Genomic DNA, 24,456 nt, shown 5'->3' on the forward strand with positions numbered 1-24,456 from the left:
AAAAACAAATGAAAACTTAAAAAATTATGACATTTTGATTCTACTTGTTTGACTTAACATGAATAGAATGCTAGATTTCTAATTAAAAATAGATATTCAACAAGCAGCAAAGGTTTACTGTATAGCATAGGGAACTACAGTCAGTATCTTGTAATAACCTATGATGGAAAATAATTTCAAAAATAATATATGTGTATTTGTATAACTGAATCACCTTGCTTTGCATCTGAAACAGTGTAAGTCAATTATACTTAAATGAAATATGTATATTAAAAGAAAACTAGTACAAATATTTATTTATGAAAAATTTAAAAATTCTTGAAAAAGGTAATGGTGAACTGTAGTGAGAATATTTACAATGATCTTATAAATAAATATTGCTATGTCAGGCAGATAAACATCTGGCAAAAAACAAACTGTGGCCACAAACTCACATGATACATAAAAAAAAAAAAAATCAGTTCTATGTGGGTTGTAGGTCCAAATGTTAACAGTAAAACAAACTATCTAGAGGGAAACATACGACATTTTCCTAACCCTTGAGCCAGCAGATTTGTTAAACTAGAAAAAATCATAAAATTCAGTAATTTCACTGCCAAGATTTTATTCACAGTGTTGCATATAACTAAGAAAGAAATGGAATAATCTATGCAAATATAAGTATAATGAAATAAATTATGGTAAGACTTTGATGAAGAATTAGGCAACTATTAGAAGCTGAAGTTGAACGGTTCTATGAAGACCTACAAAACATGTAGGTCTAGGCGTTCTAGACCTAACACCAAAAGAGATGTCCTTCTCATCAGAGGGGACTGGAATGCAAAAGTAGAAATCAAGAGATACCTGGAGTAATAGACAAGTTTGGCCTTGGTACAAAATGAAGCACGGCAAATGCCAATAGAGTTTTGTCAAGAGAACACACTGGTCATAGCAAACACCCTCTTCCAAGAACACAAGACAGCTCTACACATTGATATCACTAGATGGTTAATACTGAAACCAGATTGATTATATTCTTTGCAGCCAAAGAGGGAGAAGCTCTATACAGTGAGCAAAAACAAGACTGGGAGCCGACTGTGGCTCAGATCATGAACTCCTTATTGCCAAATTCAGACTTAAAGTGAAGAAAGTAGGGAAAAAATTGACCATTCAGGTATGACCTAAATCAAATCCCTTATGAATACAGTGGAAGTGACAAATAGATTCAAGGGCTTAGATCTGATAGAGTGCTGAAAGAACTATGGTTGGAGGTTCATGACTGTACAGGAGGCAGTGACCAAAACCATCTCCAACAAAAAGAAATGCAAAAAGGCAAAATGGTTGTCTGAGGAGGCCTTACAAATAGCTGAGAAAAGAAGAGAAGCTAAGTGCAAAGGAGAAAAGGAAAGATATACCCATCTGATTGCAGAGTTCCAAAGAATAGCAAGAAGAGATCAGAAAGCCTTCTAAAGTGAATAACGCAAAGAAATAGAGGGAAACAATAGAATAAGAAAGACTAGAGATCTCTTCAAGAAAATTAGAGATATCAACGGGACATTTCACACAAATAGGGCACAATAAAGGACAGAAACGGTATGGACCCAACAAAAGCAGAAGATATTGAGAAGTGGTGGCAAGAATACACAGAAGAACTGTACCAAAAAAGATCTTAATGACCCAGATAACCACGATGGTGTGATCACTCACCTACAGCCAGACATCCTGGAGTGGGAAGTCAAGTGGGCCATAGGAACCATCACTATGAACAAAGCTAGTAGAGGTGATCGAATTTCAGCTGAGATATTTCAAATCCTAAAAGATCATGCTGTTAGAGTGCTGCATTCATTAGGCCAGCAAATCTGGAAAACTCAGTAATGGCCACAGGACTGGAAAAGGTCAGTTTTCATTCCAGTCCCAAAGAAGGGCAATGCCAAAGAATGATCAAACTACCACACAACTGTATTCATTTCACATGCTAGAAAGGTCGTGCTCAAAATTCTCCAAGCTAGGCTTCAACAGTACATGAACCGAGAACTTCCAGTGTACAAACTGAATTTAGAAAAGTCAGAGACCAAATTGCCAATATTCATTGGATCATAGAAAAAGCAAGAGAATTCCAGAAAAAAAATTCGATTTTTGCTTCAGTGACTATGCTAGAGCCTTTGACTGTGTGAATCACAACAAACTGTGGAAAATTCTTAAAGAGATGGGAATACCAGACCACCTGACCTGCCTTCTGAGAAATCTGTATGCAGGTCAAGAAATAACAGTTAGAACTGGACACAGAACAATAGACTCATTCAAAATTGGAAAAGGAGTACATCAAGGTGGTATACTGTAACCCTGCTTATTTAACTTCTACATAGAGTACATTATGCAAAATGCCAGGCTGAATGAAGCACAAGCTGGAATTAAGATTGCTGGGGAAAATATCAATAACCTCAGATATGCAGAGGACACCACCCTTTTGGCAGAAAGCGAAGAGGAACTAAAGAACCTCTTGAAGGTAAAAGAGGAGAGTGAAAAAGTTGGCTTAAAATTCAACATTCAAAACACTAAAACCATGGCATTCTGTCCCATCACTTCATGGCAAATAGAGGGGGAAACAATGGAAACAGTGACAGACTTTATTTTCTTCAAAATCACTGTTGACTGTGACCTCAATCATTAAATTCAAAGACTCTTGCTCCTTGGAAAAAAGTTAAGACTAACCTAGACAATGTACTAAAAGCAGAGACATTGCTTTGCTGACAAAGGTTCATATAGTCAAAGCTATGGTTTTTCCAGTAGTCACATATGGCTATGAGAGTTGGACCATAAAGAAGACTGAGAGCCAAAGAATTAATGCTTTCGAACTGTGGAGTCCCCTGGACTGAAAGAAGATCAAATTAGTGATCTTCCTGACCCAGGGATTGAACCCAGGTCTCCCGCATTGTGAGTAGAGGCTTTACCATCTGAGCCACCAGGGAAGTTCCTTAAAGGAAATCAGTTCTGAATATTCACTGGAAGGACTGATGCTGAACTGAAGCTCCAATACTCTGGCCAACTGATGCAAAGAGCTGACACAATGGAAAAGACCCTGATGCTGGGAAAGACTGAAGACAGAAGAGGGACGACAGATTGTTAGATGGCATCATGAATCAATGGACGTGAATTTGAGCAAGTTCCGGGGAATGGTAAAGGACAGAGAAGCCTGGTGTGCTGCAGTTCATGGAGTCTCAAAGAATCAGACATGACTGAGCAAATGAAGAACACATTCAAAAGTTCTATGAAAAACCAGTGATAGTTTAATAGTACCACAAAAATTAGGTCAAAACAAAAATATATAATAATTTAATAGCCATGTATTCTGATGTTAATGTTCATATATGAAATTATGCTCACAATTACACAAAATACTAGAAGGGAATGGGTCAAAATATTTGCAGTTTGTTTTATGGATGATGAGAGACTACTATTTTCTTTATCTTTTAATGTTATCTACCTTTCCTACAATGAGAATACATTAATTTTGTAGTGAACAAAAAATAGTATTTATATGATTGCTATTTCATTTAAAAATATTATTTTCAGACATTATTTTAGGCCACACATGAAAAGATCTGCTTCCTACAGGCTCTAAGTAATCCTAAGCATATGAAACCTGGTAGCTTGTAGACCTAAATAAAAGCTGAGCAAAATCAGTATGAATATCTCTGGGTAAGAGAATAAAATTAAAAACATGTTTAGGGAGGTTTGTTTATAACAGTGTATGATGAATCCCTGAGTATATCATTATTTCTTTACATTTTACCTTCCAGAGCTGTCTCAGATACTAGAATAGTGTTACAGTATGTGTGGCAATAGTTACAATGTGTGATTTGAGACTTTCAATGAAGAATCAATTATTTAGTTGAAAAATCAACCAAAATACTTACTCTATTCATATCTAAAATGTAACAATCATTTGTTTGTGTAGGTTCTTTGGAAGTCAAGGACCATTTTTATTAACCTTTAATGTTCAACACTGGTACACAGTTTGGTGAAAAATTGGATGAATGAAAAGCCTCGGAAACGCCTAGTACTCATTGACCCTCGAATTGCAAGTGCTTTTACAAGGGATAACATATTACTCCCAAATACCTAAGAATAAATAGTTTATCAGATTAACTTCCTCTGTGTTGAGCAGTCCATGAAAACATTCCCTATAGTTATTCCAGATTCAAACCTGGTATCTACTCCAAAATCTTGATGCACATTCTTCAAGATCTAGGGAATATGAGAGAGGGCTGGGTCTATCAGACCACGGAGTTTGATACTGAATTTATTTAAGTCAGATATATGTGCAATGTGCAGGAAACTAGAGGAAATATATCATTATGACAGGAAAGGTCATAATTACATATTCCTTACTACAGATCCTCCATCACCACAGGCAAATTGTTTATGTGTCCAAAAGTCTGGGAAGTCACATTTTCAGATCTTTATTAAGTTTTAATGACACCAATGAATGTGACTAACGAATCCACTGCAATGTAAGCAAAGCATCAGCTACAGCTAACTATAATTTGGTAGTCCTCTATATTGTTACTTATTCACGTGTATTCTTAAACAACACTGAGTATCCCTTATCAGCTAAATCTTTCAAGGCTATAAATGTGTATAAGATATGATCTCTGCTTTTCAGTATATCTGTCATCTTCCCATAAAGAAGATAATTTCTTTTCCTCTTCTTCCTCCTTTTTCTCATGCTTAATATTTATTGACTACCTGTAATCCAACTGCACTGTTTCAATTTTTTATGTCTGTGAACTCATTGAGTCTTCATTATTCCCCCATTTTACAGAGGAAAAAACTGCATTGTCCAGAGGTTAAAGAATTTGCCAAGGATTAATAGCCCATCAGACAGAATTTGAATCCAAGAGATAGGTCTTCAGAGCTTGAGCTTCTAGTCCTTATATATGTGTGAATATATGAATTATATCTGTCTACATAAAATTAAAAGAATTCCAAATTTAAGTGCTCTCCTCTTGGCTACATCATTACATTATAAGCACAATAAGATAGAACTCTCAAGGTACCAAGGGCTTCCCTGGTGGCTCAGGTGGTAAAGAATCTGCCTGCAATGTTGGAGACCTGGGTTCAATCCCTGGGTTGGGAAGATCCCCTGAAGAAAGGAATGGCTACCCACTCCAATATTCTTGCCTGGAGAATGACATGGACAGAAGAGCCTGTGGGCTACAGTACATGCGGGTTGCAAAAAGTCAGAGACATGACTGGGCGACTAACACTTTCACACTTTCTCAAAATACCAAAAGCAGAAATTATTACTAATAAAGGGAACCCTCACTAAAATGGAGTCAGGAGGCCAGAAGAGGAAGTTCTCACCAGTGTACCATTCTATGACAATGCAGATCCCAACAAGAAGAGACAGATTTTGTACTCTGGCAGGATACCATTACAACTAGGAGAAAGATTTCCTACCTGAGCTCCCTGGAAATAGATCATCCAATGACAGACTATCACAACTCAGCCAATGAAATGTCACTTTGAACTCCTAGTTTCCGCCACTGAACTTTTTGTTTATACTAGCCCTTCCCAACTTCCGTTTCTCCTCTACCAATGAGCACTTTCTCTTTTAGAAACTTATTACTCCTTTCCTTTATAGCAGCAATCCCCAACCATTTTGGTACCAGGCACTAGTTTCATGGAAGACAATTTTTCCAAGGATAGGGGGATGATTTCAGGCTGAATCAAGCATATTACATTTATTATGCTGCCACTGATCTGACAGGAGGCAGAGCTCAGGTGGTAATGTGACCAATGGGGAATGGCTATAAATACATATGAAGCTCTGCTTGCTCACTCACTGTTCACCTCCTGCTGTGCGGCCCAGTTCCTAACAGGCCATGGGCCAGTAGCACTGTGTGGTCCACGGGATGAGGACCCATGATTTCCAGGACTTGTATGTGGTTCATCCAGAGTTGCATGTATTGAATTGCAATTCTTCGCTGTGCCCAAATAAACTGTTTTTGCTGGTAAAATAACTGGCTGTTTTATTGTTTTAGGTTAACACTAGTCAAAAGGTTTCACATCCCATTTACTCCTCAGAAATACCCTAATACTCACACTGTTTTCATCTCTCAGCCTGAAGGTGATAACATCACTTTTCAGACAGGACCAGGGCCTCAGTGTAGCATTGCCCATTTCTGTGATGGTGGATCAAAAATAATTATGGAGACTGGAAATGTTGATGATGGTCCCTGGGCACTTATACAAGAAACAAAGGGCTTGATTCATCCTTCATCCCAGCAAGGGGGAAAAGGGTACTTTCCTAGTTACAGAAGCCAGCCTGAGCCAGGAGTAACTAAAAATGAAATTTGAGCACAGACTCCCCTAAATCTAATCTCAGAAGAAATTGCCCAGGGAAATTCCCAGCTCTTCAGAGAAATTCCATCAGACCCTGAACAAAGGGAACAACTTCTCTCTAAGTAAATTAAAGAAGCAAGCATTCAAGGAGAATATTTGCATACATTATTCATCATCCCTCATTGTGGCCGACTGACTGACAGAGAATGATGGCCACAATTTAATACATGTATTCAGGGTTTTTCCTGAGTTTTCCCAAGAAATTCTTATAATACCATACTATATGGGAACAAAGAAATAAATAGGGAAAATGAAAGCTAAGCACATATGGCCCAGAGACAAAGATATATCACCAGTAGGTACGCAAAGTCTCCCTGGTTGAGAATAATACATGTGAGTAGTGGGTAAGAAATTAGAACTAAGTGACTAACTAAGAAGTTGGCTATCACAGGCTAAGGGAGAATTGTAATGATATGACCTCTCGTAGGGGCTTCTCAGGTGGCACTGGTAGTAAAGAACTTGCCTGCCAATGCAGGAGATGTATGGAACATGGGTTTGAAACCCTGGGTCAGAAAGATCCCCTGGAGGAGGGCATGGCAACCCACTCCAGTATTCTTACTTGGAGAACCTGTGGACAGAGCAGCTTGGTGGGCTATGGTCCATAGGGTGGCAAAGAGTCAGACGTGACTAAAGTGACTTAGCATGCACACGACATCAAGTAGAGGTGAGGAGGAAGAGATAAGATCTAAAGATGACAGGAATTTACAGTCAAATGATTAGACAAGTGATTGGTATGTGAAGGGTCACAGAGAGCTGAAAATATAAAGATTTTGCCCAAGTCTCTGACCTGAGTGTTTGGAAGAACTGATAATGCCATTAAGGAAAATACATAAATTCCTTTTTTTGAGGGGAAAAAAATGGATTTGTTAACTTTCAGGCACTAGTCAGATAAGCTTATGGGGATATCCAGTAGTTCAGTTCAGTTACATCACTCAGTCGTGTCCGACTCTTTGCAACCCCTTGAACTGCAGCACGCAAGGCATCCCTGTTCATCACCAGCTCCCAGAGTCTACCCAAACCCATGTCCATTGAGTTGGTGATGCCATCTAACCATCTCATCCGCTGTCGTCCCCTCCTCCTCCTGCCCTCAATCTTTCCCAGCATCAGGGTCTTACCAAATGAGTCAGCTCCTTGTATCAGGTGGCCAAAGTATTGGGGTTTCAGCTTCAACACCAGTCCTTCCAATAAACACCCAGGACTGATCTCCTAAAGGATGGACTGGTTGGATCTCCTTGTAGTCCAAGGGACTCTCAATAGTCTTCTCCAACACCACAGTTCAAAAGCATCAATTCTTCGGTGCTCAGCTTTCTTTATAGTCCAACTCTCACATCCATACATGACCACTGGAAAAACCATAGCCTTGACTACACGGACTTTTGTTGATAAGGTAACGTCTCTGTTTTTTAATATGCTATCTAGGTTGGTCATAACTTTCCTTCCAAGGAGTAAGTGTCTTTTAATTTCATGGCTGCAATCACCATCTGCAGTCATTTTGGAGCCCAGAAACATAAAGTCAGCCACTGTTTCCACTGTTTCCCCATCTATTTGCCATGAAGTGATGGAACCAGATGCCATGATCTTAGTTTTCTGAATGCTGAGCTTTAAGCCAACTTTTTCACTCTTCTCTTTCACTTTCATCAAGAGGCTCTTTAGTTCTTCTTCACTTTTTGCCATAAGGGTGGTGTCATCTGCATATCTGAGGTTATTGATAGTTCTCCCAGCAATCTTGATCCAGTAGATATGTATACAAAAGTGATGAAAAGGTTGAAACCAATAGCTATTATGCTGCTTTTGTAATTATTGAGTCTTCCAAGTGCTTACTTGATTTGACTCTCACAAATAACCCTCACTAGGCAACCAGGAAAGCTACACTTACTCTCAATGAACAAATTTCAAAATTCATGCATTGTGATAAGAATTTTTACACTGTGCATAGCAGACCTTCAACCTCAATACTCCTGGTACATTCAGTACATTTATGCCATGAGCTACTATGTCACAGAGCCTGAATATATCATCAGTTGAGATATTATCCTTTCACAGATAATGTGAAAGGAGAACAGACTATTCAAAATAGAAAATCAATAACTTGGTTCTCAGTACATCTGTCATAGACTAATTAATTTAAAAATAAAATACTGACCGTTTTCTCGTCAAATGGTCCTACCTTATTAACTCATTTGTAACCAACGTGTTTGTCAAAATCCCTAGTATACCACTGTATTAAGGATGCCTTTTATTTTCTCAAGCTTTCATATCTTGGGGTCTTGCTGACTCTGAACAGATTCCCCTTTCCAGGACTATTTAATTTCTGGAGATGGCAAACTACTTATCTGGAGCATGTCTTTCAGGTAAACCAAGCCAGGTCCATATCCCAACCACTTGCTTACTCAGGTTCTCACACTTACCCACCATCTACCTTCCCAGTCAGGCCAGGTACCAGACCACTAGGGATAGTCCTTATGCTGTTCACTCAGATATTATCTCAGGTGAGATATTCACTCACCTGTTTTCTTGCCTTATCTGTTCCTTCCTTTGGAAACCACAATAAAGGCTTCCAAATGCTTCTCCCCTACACATATACCTCTCAGCAGATCCTGTTGCTCTCTTGTGTAGCTCTCGAAGGCATGGCATCATATCCCCTTCTCTCTGAGTCTGTGAGTTTAACAAGCCATCTTTTTTAATGATTGCCACTCCTGACCTGCTGACTTTGCCTACCTAAAGAAGAATAAAAATCTATATTTTAAAACAGTCAGTCAGAAACTAGAAGCCAAACTAATTAAGAAAACACAAAGTGAACAGATTTTCATGTGATGGCTTCTGAACTAAACTTGGATCAGCTCACCTGACATGCAGCAAAGCCAATCTACTGACACAGGGTTTTGGTGAAGTAAAGTACAGTATTTATTTCAGGGCACCAAGCAAGGAGAACAGGCAAAAAGTACTCAAAAGCCCCACACTTCCCAATGATTTTCAGGCAAGACTTTCAAAGTTAACAAACATTAGGTGTGAGGGGCACAGGGTACATCTTATGTGTCTAATGCATAGAAAAAGAGACCTAAGAGATTTTTGATCCCTGGGTCAGGAAGATTCCCGTGGAGAAGGAAATGGCACCCCAATCCAGTATTCTTGCCTGGAAAATTCCGTGGGCAGAGGAGGCTGGCTGGTTAAGGTTCATGGGACTACAAAGAGTTGGACATGACTGATCCACTGAGCACATAGACACACATTTATTAAAATTCTCAGTTTTTAAATTGCTTCCTAATACTAATTTTTTTTACTTTTAAACAATTTTATCTTTGTACCTTGATATATATATATATATAATACAATACACAAAAGATAATTTCACCAGCAATAACCATTGTTCATTTTTATTTCATTTATTTTTATTAGTTGGAGGCTAATTACTTTACAATATTGTAGTGGTTTTTGTCATACATTGACATGAATCAGCCATGGATTTACATGTATTCCCCATCCCGATCCCCCCTCCCACCTCCCTCTCCACCCGATTCCTCTGGGTCTTCCCAGCCCACCAGGCCCGAGCACTTGTCTCATGCATCCAGCCTGGGCTGGTGATCTGTTTCACCCTAGATAATATACATGTTTCAATGCTGTTCTCTTGAAACATCCCACCCTCACCTTCTCCCACAGAGTCCAAAATTCTGTTCTGTACATCTGTGTCTCTTTTTCTGTTTTGCATATAGGGTTATCATTACCATCTTTATAAATTCCACATATATGTGTTAGTATTGGTCTTTATCTTTCTGGCTTACTTCACTCTGTATAATGGGCTCCAGTTTCATCCATCTCATTAGAACTGATTCAAATGAATTTTTTTAATGGCTGAGTAATATTCCATGGTGTATATGTACCACAGCTTCCTTATCCATTCATCTGCTGATGGACATCTAGGTTGCCTCCATGTCCTGGCTATTATAAACAGTGCTGTGATGAACATTGGGGTACACGTGTCTCTTTCAGATCTGGTTTCCTCAGTGTGTATGCCTAGGAGTGGGATTGCTGGGTCATATGGCAGTTCTATTTCCAGTTTTTTAAGAAATCTGCACACTGTTCTCCATAGTGGCTGTACTAGTCTGCATTCCCACCAACAGTGTAAGAGGGTTCCCTTTTCTCCACACCCTCTCCACTTTAACACGTCTCTATGTATCTCATAAATTTTCGTGTAATAAAATAATATTATACATGCCAATATATGGTGACTTTTTTAATATAATAATGTATCCCAGTACAGAGAACCTTTGGAAGATGGCCAAATTTTGCTTGCCATCTGTTTATAGATAAAGTTTAATGATAACAAAGCCATACTCAGTCATTTATGCATTGTCTACAGCTATTTTTCTGCTACAGAAGTAGAATAGTTGTGGTAGAGACCACATAGCCTATAAAGCTTAAAATATTTACTATCTGACCATTTATAAAAAAAGTTTGCCAACCCTGATATACTGTGTATTTTGTCATATCATTTCTATTATGACAGTATTATTTTAAGTCCTACAGTAAGCAATTACAACTTATGCTATAATTTAATCTATTAAATAATTTTTGAATCATAATCTCAGCATCATGATTCTCAGAAACAAACTTTTTAAATTTGATTTTAGACCATGAAAATTTACAAAAGCCTGAAAGGCTAATTTTTAAATAATAGAATTTTTAATATTGTTAAATTTAAAACTGAAATTAAAAAGTAAAATACTGATTCTGGGTATTAGGGCTTAAAATCCATTGCACTTTCAGAGAGTATAAAACAGTAACATAGCCAATATTGAGTATGAAGCTGGGAAGTCATTTCTACACATAGGCATTCAAAATCCCATGTTTTCCTAAGAACAAAGTTTTCTCTCCTTTTGATTGTTAACTATTTAAAGGAAGTTGATATAGTACCTTAAGAGTTCCCAAACTCCTCTATAAAGCCCCCTCACATTTTGGCCAATTTCACAGTAGAACTAGAACACATTTAAAAAGGAAGAGCAGAAGGAGAAGGAGACTAATACTCTATGCCCTAACTAAATCTTTCTCAAAATACTCATTAACAACTATGTTAATGATCTAAATATCTGGGGTATAGGGGAGACTGTGCTGTCACTCTGCAACCAAGTTTATTCCAAATTAAACTCTCATCTCAGCTGTACAGAATGAAACAGGAATGTCAAAGGCAAAATACAAGGATGGGATGTACACCAAGAGGATGTCTACACTATGACAATGGTAATAAAATATTTCGGATTGTGCTTACTTTTTTTTTTAGGATTGTGCTTACTTTTTTTTTTTTAGGATTATGCTTACTTTTTAAGTGAACTATAAATAATAAATATTGAGCTTGAATCTGCCATATTTGAATAAGCTGAGTTACTATGGAGATTCTAATTCATGCAAAATAACTACAGGCCAATAAAAATCATTTTAATATAAAGTTTATCTATCGATCTATCTATGTTAAACCACACTATGTTTAAACAAAGTACTGCATATGTGCCTGTCTCCTATATTCATATTTTGATGAGATCCTTGGTTTTATTTTTTTTATTTATTTTTTTTCAGTGGGTTTTGTCATACATTGACATGAATCAGCCATAGGGTTCCACGTATTCCCCATCCCGATCCCCCCTCCCACTTCCCTCTCCACCCAACTCCTCTGGGTCCTCCCAGTGCACCAGGCCCGAGCACTTGTCTCATGCATCTCACCTGGGCTACTGATCTGTTTTACCATAGATAATATACATGCTGTTCTTTTGAAACATCCCACCCTCACCTTCTCCCACAGAGTTCAAAAGTCTGATTTGTACTTCTGTGTCTCTTTTTCTGTTTTGCATATAGGGTTATCGTTACCATCTTTCTAAATTCCATATATATGTGTTAGTATGCTGTAATGTTCTTTATCTTTCTGGCTTACTTCACTCTGTATAATGGGCTCCAGTTTCATCCATCTCATTAGAACTGATTCAAATGAATTCTTTTTAACGGCTGAGTAATATTCCATGGTGTATATGTACCACAGCAATTTCTTATAAGCCCTATATATAATTTTTTCATGAAATTAATAGTGGAAGAATAATATGAGAAGAGTAAGGAAGGGAGGCAGTACTGTCATACATAGGTTGAGCAGGAAAGAGATGATCAAGGCCACTGACCAGACAAGGCATGAGTGATTTTAAACTGTCATCTATGTCCTTAAAAGCAAGACTAAGGAATTATTTATAATCAGCCAGTTGATTAATTTAACCTTGAGAATGAGTGTGTCATTTGTTCACAATTCGTATAATTATCTACATTTTGAAAACCATAGCTTCCCAACATTGTTAATGCAAAAGTAAGAATTGATGCTTTTGAACCATGGTGTTGGAGAAGACTCTTGAGTCCCTTGGACTGCAAGGAGATCAAACCTGTCCATCCTAAGGGAAATCAATCCTGAATGTTCCTTGAAAGGACTGATGCTGAAGCTGAAGCTCCAATACTTTGGCCACCTGATGCAAACAGCCGACTCATTAGAAAGACCCTGATGCTGGGAAAGATTGAAGGCAGGAAGGGAAGGGGACTCAGAGGACGAGATGGTTGGACAGCATCACCAACTCAATGGACATGAGTTTGAGCAAGCTCCGGGAGATGGTGAAGGACAGGGAAACCTGGTGTGCTGCAGTCCAAGGGGGTCGCAAACAGTCAGACATGACTGAGCAACTGAACAACAACAAGAAGTATTGTATGTACTTGTTAAATAAAATTAAATATAATCAATAAATGAATCAATATGAAAGAGGAGAACTAAAGCTTTCCTTTCTCTGCCTCGTCACATTTTTTCCTTAATCTATTTTTTTAACATCACTAATATTTAGGAGACAAGGTAAATTCAGGGCAAGAATGATTCTATCAAACCATGCTTCTGGTTTATCTTTTCAGACATACTTCTTTAATCCGTCACAAGATGTGCTTCAAACTGACGCAGGAAGCATTACCAAAGAGGACAGCTGAGGTTAGACTGTTCATAAATAATTATAAACAAATGAATTGTTTACTTAGTCTGTAATGTTTGGGGACTCAATTATGTTCCAGTTTTCAAAGCCCTGCAACCCCCTAACCAGTTTGCCACCAGATTCTTTTCCCTGTGCAAATCACAGGTTCTTACTGCATCACTCATAACTCACCACCAGATTTCAGTCCTACATATGTTATGCTCCACTAATTTGCAAAAATGAACTTATCAGTAAATCATCATAATATCAGCCTCCTGTTGTGTGATAGTGCCCTGGAGAAATATCTCCAGGGCTTAGTAAATGGATCTAGCCGTGTCATTATTTCAGAAGGTGTGAAAGAAGCCATTTAACATATGCACTGTACAGAGATAAGAGGCAGGTTTCTTCCCCCTTACATAATGTGTTCCCTGGTATATAAAGAGGAACATTGCTCTTTTTTTGTTAATTGGAGTATAATTGCTTAACAATGTTGTTCGTTTCTGCTATACAACAAAGTGTATTGGCTATATGTATATATACATCCCCTCCTTCTTGGATCTCCCTTTCATCACCAACCCCATCCCACCCACCCAGGTCACCTCCTCTAATACTTCATGATTCTACCTTATTCACAACTGTGTTCTTTTCATCCCAGATCTTATTATATTTATACTACTTTTAAAAATATGCTTTCTAGTTGAAAGATAATTTAAACATTACAGAAGTGAATAAAGGAAAAGATTTTCCCATGTCTCCTCTGTGCCACAGCCATCCCTGCCACAATACCAGTCCTCACAGGAAACTGCTCAAGAGATTGGTGTTAAAACACCAAGATCTTTGAGACACACACACATAACATATATCTTTAAATATTTCAACAAATTTTCTTATCATCCTGTTGTTTTTTTTAAAAAGTATTTATTTAACCATGTATCAAAGGTGGCATCTATGGACCCACTTCATGTTCCTTAACAGAAATATGTTCCTTTGTATGACTATTACTTCACTAGCTCCTCATAAATGATTTTTTTATTTTTTGCAATTCTTTAATTCTATAAATCTGTTGCAGTGAACATCTTAGTACACATGCCAGCAAAGTATTTATCAGCAATCATTTATAGCGCTTTTTATCTTCCCAGCACAAAAAAGTGTTCCACTTATCTTCACAGTAAGTGTTTGGATTCAGTACGATTATTATCTTGTATTTCAAATTAGGGGGAGAAGGGAATCACAGAAATAGCAATTTTTTTCCATCTCTATTATGACAGAGTCAGAATTCAGACTTAGGCTGTCTGTCTACAGAAACAAAATCCTTAACCACTATGCTTCACTGTTTGCAGATGCCTTTGATTTTGGTGAAGTTTCAAAATTTTAAATCTCTGCTTTGTTCTATGTGTGCTTAGACCATTAATTACCAGTCCATCGTCAGGTTAAATTCTCCTCAAAACCAAGTTTAGATGGGCAAGCCATTCTGCTGATCATATCCCTGTCCTTTGTTCTAAACCCACTCCTTGTTCTCCAGCTCCAGAATTCCAAACCTGCTTAACCCACCTCCTTCAGTTGGAAACAAAAGAATTTTGTCATAGTCATAAGTATGAAGGACTATGATGACTTGGGGTCAGTTATGGGGAAAACCATGAATATTTAGGACACTAAATAGTATCTTTATCATGGAATCATTGACCTGAATTTAATATGTAGGTTTGTGACCTTGGAATTCAATTTCCTCACTCATATAATGACGGGATTTACCTAAATTACCCCTGAGATCTCTTTCAGTATGAAAATTCAGTGGTAAGCTTCCTCTGTCAGACAGGACAGTTTGCAGTTTGCAGATTTCCACTGAGCCTATGAGTCTGAAGCTCCTAAGCATCTTAGCCATCATAACTATCAAAACAAGAAATTCAAATAAGCCATCAATTCTAATTTTTACTGATCTAGCTGAGCTGATGGAGCTCTGTAAATGCATCAGTCTTCTCCTTCCTCTACTTAAAAGGATGTTACTAGAGAATGTTTTCTTTTTAATGAAATAAGAAGAAAAGAATCCCTGATATGGCATTTTCAGATTATTTGTAATGAGCTTCAGGGAAAGATGCATTTGGTACATCAGTTGAAAGTGTTTTCATATTTGTGCAAGGGAGATTGGGCCCTTGGGCTAAGACCAGACATTGAGGTGGGAGCTACCCAGGTCTTCAGACTACAGATTATGAAAATAAGAGAGCTGTGAAATTTGCAGAGGAGAAGGTCAACAGTTGAGAACTAACTAAATGGTCCACAAGTGATGGCATTCCAAAAGAAACAGGGTTGGTGGTTCAAGGTCAGAGACCAGAGGCTGAGCAAGTGGGATTGGCAGGTGACAGAAAACAATGACAAAGACATTTTGTGAAGGACTTTTATAGATTTTCCCAGAGTTCAAGATGGTTTATTGGTCAAACCAGATAGAAACTATTCTTAAGGTGAACTTTTAAGTGTTATATGACAGATACAGTCTAAGATAAAAAAAATCTAAGATGAAAAATATATCTTATTTAGAAGTCATTTTTCTTATTCAAATCCCAACTTATTAGTCATATGAGCTCAGAAAAACTGCTTAACTTCTATGAGCCTCCATTTCAAGTTTATGAAAGGAAGAGATTGGTTTCTGCCTCATAGACGTTTTGTAGGTATTAGCTGTATAAAGGAATTAAAAACTTTAAACATAAAGCAAATATAGGAAAAATTACTCTTATTATAAGTAATGGATCGCAAGTTCTCAAAGCAGAACTCCAACTGCCTGAAACTTTATTGCTGAGTTGCTTTCGTACTGTCCTTGGTTTTGCCTTTGCTCACCTTGTACAAGCAACATGTTAGAGCTGGCCTATAAGTGGCTACCAGAGAAAATAATACTCTAAACTTCATTTGTTCCTTGATACACTCAACAATGTTGAGAGTGGTAAGTTTCTGATTTTGAAGCTGAAATTCCAATACTTTGGCCACCTGATGCGAAGAGCTGACTCATTGGAAAAGACCCTGATGCTGGGAAAGATTGAGGGCAGGAGGAGAAGGGGATGACAGAGGATGAGATGGTTAGATTGCATCACCAACTCGATGGACATGGGTTTGGGTGGACTCTGGAGGTTGGTGATGGACAGGGAGGCCTGGCGTGCTGTGGTTCATGGGGTTGCAAAGAGTCGGACACGACTGAGTGACTGAACTGAACTCTCTCAACAAGGGTTTCCTAGGTGCCAATGCAGGAGACATAAGAGATGTGGGTTCAATCCCTGGGTCGGGCAGGTCCCCTGGAGAAGAAAATGGCAACTCACTCTGGTATTCTTGCCTGGAGAAACCCATGGACAGAGGAGCCTGGCAGGCTACAGTCCATGGGGTCACAAAGAGTTGGACATGACCGAAGCGACTTAGCACACACACACTCTCAACCAGCGCTCCTCTACATTTCAAGACCTGATCCTAGCTCCTTCAGTTTTCACAGTCCATTCACTGAATTATTGGAACATGATCCTTGTCTTTGAACCTCCCTGATATTTTCATTGTCTTGGAATTTTTTTCCCAGGCTTGTCACAAGTAATTTATAGAACAAGGGGGAGGTGAATTCCTTTAAGTTGTGAAGGAAGAAAATCCAATGACTAGCGACTCGGAATTTTTTTTCTCAGGAATTGTGCAACCACTGAATTGTTACTGGCTCACAAATCAACAGCCAGAATCTCACAATTCACAGAGATTAATTAGAACAAATTTGGGCTTTAGAAAAAAGGTTAAAAACAATTTATTTTTTTTTTCTTTTGAGTAAAGGACAGTCACCACAATAATAGACACCTTAAAGCTGCATCTATCATATTTAATTTAAGACGAGTGATCCCCTATTGCCTTTCCTGAAATCAGTACTAGGCCAGTATCATCAAAATTATCTTGGGAGCTTTGGGAAAAATGACTAAAGTCCCCAGCCTTGATGATGACATGCTGAATCATAATCTTTGGATATGAAACTCAGAAAACTAAGTAATGTTCAAAGTTTCTCAGATTATTCTGATATCAATCCAGTTTGGAGTAGCAGTTTGAATAACAGATTTGATGATGGATAAATAGTTACAGCTTTGACTCCCTAATTCTAGGTATTATAATCTCTTCACATTAAGTAGTTCTCAAGGATTAATTTTTTGACTGCCTAGGTCCATTATATTGTACAATGTGTAGTTCATGGTACTTAATACAGCATCCAACACACAAAGACAGAATTCTACTAAATTTTAACCAAATATATTTAAGAAGAAAACTCAGAGTTAAGTAAGAGAAGAAAGGAAAAATGAGTGACACTACTCATGAGGCAAGTACATTTTCCGTTGTTATCTAAACAACTGAATTTCGGCAACTACTTGAAAATTATCTGCTGTTCTTTTCCAGTGAAATAAAAAGTAACTAAAAAGGAAAATATCAAGATCTGTGAAAAATCATGTACAATTTTGGCTGTCAGAGAGAGTAAAACTCAGACAATGTGAAAAAGGATATGGCCTGTGAATAAAGTCATTCAAAAATACATCGGGGAAAAGTTAAATTCTTTAATCCACATAAAATTAAAATCAGGTCCAATATTAGCCACAGTGACTGCCATAAAGTAAATTGAGTTACATAATTTCATTTAAGAAATGGTACTTTGGGGACAAATTTTCTCAAAATGTTCCATTTCTCTTTCTGGTTCTGGCCATTAAAAAAAAAAAAAAAAAAGAGTTATTTAGGCAAATAATTTCTAGCTTTAGGTAACTCAATTTCTCTTCCCCAATACTGGAACAATTCAATCAGGTTTCATAAATTACTGAAGAATGGATAGAATCCAATATACTGGATTAGCTGAGAATATGAAATATACATTGCTTTTACTCATTTAAAACACTGATTTGTTAAATATTCTATTCTCCCTATTATCTAATAGGCTAAAAAAGAAATACACATATCCAGGTCATTAGAACAATTTCATTGTTTTTCTTTTTGGAGAGATTTCAGCATCTCCCATTTCTCCAAGGTTAAACCCATTCTCTCTTTTCTTAAAGAATATATATTAGGTTTTATAAAGTACTAATTTTATTCATGATGAGCACAACATCTGGAATACCGGTAGTTTTATAATAAGTTAACTTACAGTTTAAGAATTTGAACAAGCAGAGCTCCAGGAAAAAAAATTATTTTTTCAGTTCAAATGTTATTTTAGAACCTCAGTTTCCAAGCATGAAAGCAGAAAGATTCCCCAGTACTCTACTGACAATGAATAATACTACTCACAAGACATAGAACAGTCAATAGCTTCTCCTTATGAAGCATATTTCTTAATCATCCAAGGAAAATCCTATTATAAGACTATTGCTAGACTCAAACAAGGAAGGGCTTCTCAGGGGGCTCAGTGGTAAAGAATTTGCCTGCCAGTGCAGATGATGCAAGAGATGCAGGTTCAATCCTTGGGTCCGGTAGATGCTCTGAAGAAATGGCAATCCACACCAGTTTTCTTGCCTCGGAAGTTCCATGGACAGAGGAACCTGGCGTGCTACAAGCCATAGGGTTACAAGGAGTTAGACGTGATTGAGCAACTGGGCCCACACAGACTCAAAGGATTAAAATGGATCTATCTGTGAAGTAGTCGACAGAAGAGAATTGCTTTCTTCGTTTTCAACAGTGTGGTAGATTGTGAAAATGATCGTAAATCTTTCCCTCTCTACATCTACTCTTGGTATGTGACACTGCAGCAGCCCCAATCAAAAGGTGGAATCTGTTTCTCACCCCTTGAGTCTGTGTTAACCAGCAACCTCCTGTGTGTTGTGAGCAAGGCCACTGCAAACAGAGGCACTCAAAATGCTCTGTACTGGGCTTCCCTCTCTCTTGCTGATCCTGGAAACCCTGAGGCTGCCACCATGTGGACAAGCCTGAATGGTCTAATGGGTTATGAGAGACATGTCATTCAGGTACCCTCATCCCCACTAGCTGTCATCCCAGCCAGCAGAGACAAGGCTAGACTATAAGGACATGAACTGCCATCTGCATGCAGAAGCATGAGCGGTCACAGATAAAGAATGGCCCCACTAGACCCAGTCCAAATTGCTGCTGCATAGAAATGTGAGCTAAATAAATAATTGTTATTTCAAGAGATCAAGTTTTGGAGCAGCAAAAATGTTTGTTAAGCAGCAACTGTTAAGTAGCAAAAACTAACTGATACAAGAAGATAAAATCAAATTTATTAATAAGAAAAAGGCAGAAGAAGAAAAAAGTTCTTTTGCTTGATTACTCCAGGAAAGCCTTCGGAGTCTATCAAATTGAGAGGTTATCTTGGCACTAGGCTGTATATGATTCTTTGGTTTTTTACAAAAGAAAAATGAAGGGAACTAAGATTTGATATATGTATTCTATGTGTCAGAATGGCCATAGTTTTATATCCATTATCTCATTTAATCTTTGGAGCAACTTACAAGTTAACATTCAGTGTACTATCTTAAAGATGAAAAAAATTGCTGCGTACAGTGATTGCCCCAAAGCAACATTTTTAGAAAGTGGCATAACTGAAATTCTAAGATAGTTCTGCCCAACTACAAAGCCTAGTAAATCAGGCCCATAAGTGCAACCTCATCAGAAGAAATGAACATGAACTGTAAACTGGCGATTGAATGCCTGTCACAAATTCAGCATACGTTTGACTTGGCATTGATCTCTTTGGCCATGCTGTTAACAGAATTAAGTTTTTGAAAGACAGACCTGGTTTCATTGATTTTATATGAAATACTCTTTCACTACATAAGATACCTGGTCTCCCTTCTCTTGAACCCAATACTCTGGAAATTAAAACTCAAATGCAGTTCTCATAACACCTCAAGCTCTCTTAAAAAAAAAAAAAAAAAAACTAATGAAATATTTTAAATAGCATAAATTAGAGAAAACAAAATGAAAATTCATGTACAGACCATTGAGATTTATCAAATCATAACACCTCATATTTATTACAGTTTTTCTTTTTTATGTGTTTGTATTCTATTTGGTGTCTCTTCCTTCTATGTTATGCTTTAGGTAAGCAAATGTTTGCATTTGCTTTCTCCTTGAAAATATCTGTCTTTCCTCAGATTTCAGGCTAGTTGATTGCCCTTTGACTTTAGCTCTTAACTAGATTAAAAAAGTATTCATTTTGTAGATTATCTGGACTTTCCAAGTCATAAAATGAGGAACTATGCTCTTTGCAGTTTTCCACACCGTAAGTGAACTCCATCTTGGTACTTTTTACCAACATTCCCTATTTTTGCCTGCCCTATTCAGACTAAAGAATAGAACACTGCAAATCTCCTATCTCCCAAAAACTTGAATAGAATATGTCAAACTACTTTCCAAAGATGGTTGCACTAGTTTACACTTTCAGCAGCAGTGGATGAGTTCTCAGTGTTCATAATCCTTACTAATACTTAGTACTGCCAAATTTCTAATTCTTGGCAAACTTGTATAAGTCTGCATTTCAGTTTGATTTTAATTTACATTTCTCTCCTTACTGACGAGGTTCAGTATCTTTTCATTTCTTTATTGGCAATCTGCATTTGGAAAAGACCATAATGCTGCAAAAGGCTGAAAACAAAGGAGAAGAGGGTGTCAGTGGATGAGATGGTTAGATAGCATCATCAACTCAATGGACATGAATCTGAGGACTCTCCAGGAGATAGTGACGGGCAGAGAAGCCTGTTGTGCTGCATGCAGCAGTCCATGGGGTCACAAAGAGTCAGACACACCTTAGTGACTGAACAACAAAAATCCCCGTTTGTCTTTATGTGAACTTCCTATTCAAGTCTCATTCTCATTTTACTTTTGGACAAATGGATTACCTCTTCTTTGGTACTGGCTGACTTTTCCTTATAATAAATTACAGAAATTCTTTATATATTCTCATTATTTACTCTTTAGTTACATGTGTTGAAAATAATGCCCCCTCCACTATGCTTTATTTTTTTTTAATTTCTTTTTTTTTCATTTATTTTTATTATTTGGAAGCTAATTACTTTATAATATTGTAGTGGTTTTCACCATACATTGACATGAATCAGCCATGGATTTACATGTTATTTATGATAACTTTGATGGAAATAAATTGCTAGATTTAATATAATCAAATTTCCCAAAATTTACTTTACTATTAGTATTTTTGTGTCTTAAGAAATCCTTACCTAACTAAAGCCATGATAATATTATCCTATACACACATTATGTTCTATCTTTCACATAAATCCTTCATCTACATAAAATTAATTTTTTTCCACAGCAGTCATCTTTTCTACTGATCAGTGTGCACATACTATTTGCTACATCCTCTCCTACTCATTTTACAAGAGTCCATTCAAACATTACCTCATGACAAATCTTTCCACTAAGTCATAGCTTATTGCTTCAGGCTTGTTTTCATAGGCAGAAGTCATCCAACAAGGATTTTTTTTAGAACAAACTATGTTCTAGGCACTAAATTCTGGAGACAGAGAAAAACTTATAGCTACTACCTTTAGCATGTTAATAGCCCACTCATGGGTTCTTTCCTAAAGGAGATCAGTCCTGGGTGTTCATTGGGAGGGCTGATGCTGAAGCTAAAACTCTAGTACTTTGGCCACCTCATGCGAAGGGTTGACTCATTGGAAAAGACCCTGATGCTGGGAGGGATTGGGAGCAGGAGGAGAAGGGGGCGACAGAGGATGAGATGGCTGGATGGCATCACTGACTCGATGGGCATGAGTTTGAGTAAACTCCGGGAGTTGGTGATGGACAGGGAGGCCTGGCGTGCTGCGGTTCATGGGGTCACAAAGAGTCAGACATGACTGAGCGAGTGAACTGACTGACTAATGGGTTCTTTCTTTCCTTCCTTTATTTCTTTCTTCCCCACTCCCTTCTCTTTTTTTCTACCCTGGGTTCTTGGGCAGTCTGGTGACTATATGATTACCTTCTCAAAATATTACTTTTATCGATATAAAAATAAAGCAAACAATATAACAAAGGAACCTAATGTATTAGAAGAGTTATCAAAATGTTACAAATCATGTTACGGTAATATATGTGCTTCTAATGGTCATATTAAATACCAGGATCTAGGGGCAATTAGAGTAACTATTATAATTTTGTACTGCTGAGTTAAACAATATTTTGAGATATCTGCAACAATAATAATATGATATAAAATATTTATTGGTGACAAAGTCACAAATACTTCTAATACTACAGAAGTTTGTTGCCTGCAATCATAATGGAAGTCAGTGATAAATTTTTGTTGAATTTTAGTACAAATAGTGACATCATTTTTTTCCATTCAGGGGTGTGACTCAGTTTTCCATAGCCTCAGGCTAAGGACCCTTGGTCTTCTGGAGCAATTTGCAACATTCATGATCATGGCCTGGGGTTAGATATGCCTTTGACATGACAAAAATAAAAAAAGAGAGAAAAATTTTTAATTCAATACTAATGCAATCTGTGTTCCATTTTATTTCAGTCATTTTTAATATTTAGATTGTTTTTGTTCAGTCGCTAAGTCATGTCTGACTCTGTGACTTCATGGAATGCAGCATGGCAGGCTTCCCTGTCCTCCACTATCTCCTGGAGTTTATTCAAGCTCATATCCATTGAGTTAATAATGCTATCCAACCGTCTCATCTTCTGTCAACCCCTTCTCCTCCTGCCTTCAATCTTTCCCAGCACAGGGGTCTTTTCCAGTGAGTCAGCTCTTTGCATCAGGTGGCCAAAGTATTGGAGCTTCAGCATCAATCAACAGGGTTGATTTTCCTTAGGATTCCTTTACGATTGACTGGTTTGATCTCCCTGCTCTCCAAGGAACTCCAGCACCACAATTCAAAAGCATCAGTTCTTCAGCTCTCAAACTTCTTTATAGTCCAACTCTCACATCCATACATGACTACTGGAAAAAACATACCTTTGGATAGAAACTGTGTACTCATAAAATATATAAGTTTGAAAACACTAGTCCAGTAAAGATGGTAGAGTTCAGACTCATGCTATTCATTAAAAAAACAGAATTTTCTTATTCTATAAGCCAGGGTTATTTTTTTTTTAAGCTTAAATAAATTTTTTTTTAATTAGTTGGAGGCTAATTACTTCACAACATTTCAGTGGGTTTTGTCATACATTGAGCCAGGGTTATTTTTAACAAAACTCTTTTAGAATTTTTTTCTCTGTATTGTAATTATGGGTTTTCATGTCTGTTGCAATGAACCATAACAAGGTATTCATTAACTAATTTATTTTCATGATTCTTTGACCTAATGACCTGGTACAGATTGAGTCGCAGCTTATAATACAACATCCTCATCACATGTTATCAGACACACACAGAGTAGACACATTAGCCAAGTTGTTAGCAGCCTAAGTGTAATTTGGCTCACTAAATGTGCATTAGTCACACATTTTCCATAATAACCTACCTCATAGAATAGAATCTCTGGCTATTCCAGGCTTGTTCCCTACTGTTAACCAACCTGAAAGAATACATACAGGAGTCTTAACAGGGCATTTGCATTCCCCCTGTGATCCCTTGATCCCACCAAAACCAAAGTCTTATTATCTGTCGCTTATTGGGTTCTTGGTTCACTTATCACAGTTGGTTTGTGTAGGTACTAAGATTTCAAAATTTTAACTCATGAGCACTTTAAGAAAAGAGCTGCTCCAGAGGCATGAAGATGAGCTGAGTCTTACAGTGCCCACAATCTTTTGATTCTACTATCTCTTTCTCCTCTGTTCAGTGGTAGCCTTCTTCCTCTTTCATAGCACATCCTTCTTCATCATTTCTCCTCTGTCTCCCTCCCTCTAGCATGTCTTTGTGAGTTTCTCATTCAGTTCAGTTCAGTCGCTCAGTCGTGTCCGACTCTTTGTGACCCCATGAACCACAGCACGCCAGGCCTCCCTGTCCATCACCAACCTCCAGAGTCCACCCAAACCCTTGTCCATCGAGTTGGTGATGCCATCCAACCATCTCATCCTCTGTCGTCCCCTTCTCCTCCTGCCCTCAATCTTTCCCAGCATCAGGGCCTTTTCCAATGAGTCAGCTCTTTGCATCAGGTGACCAAAATATTGGAGTTTCAGCTTCAGCATCAGT

This window comes from Muntiacus reevesi, chromosome 14 (genome assembly GCF_963930625.1).
Source record: "Muntiacus reevesi chromosome 14, mMunRee1.1, whole genome shotgun sequence".
NCBI classification, from domain to species: domain Eukaryota; kingdom Metazoa; phylum Chordata; class Mammalia; order Artiodactyla; family Cervidae; genus Muntiacus; species Muntiacus reevesi.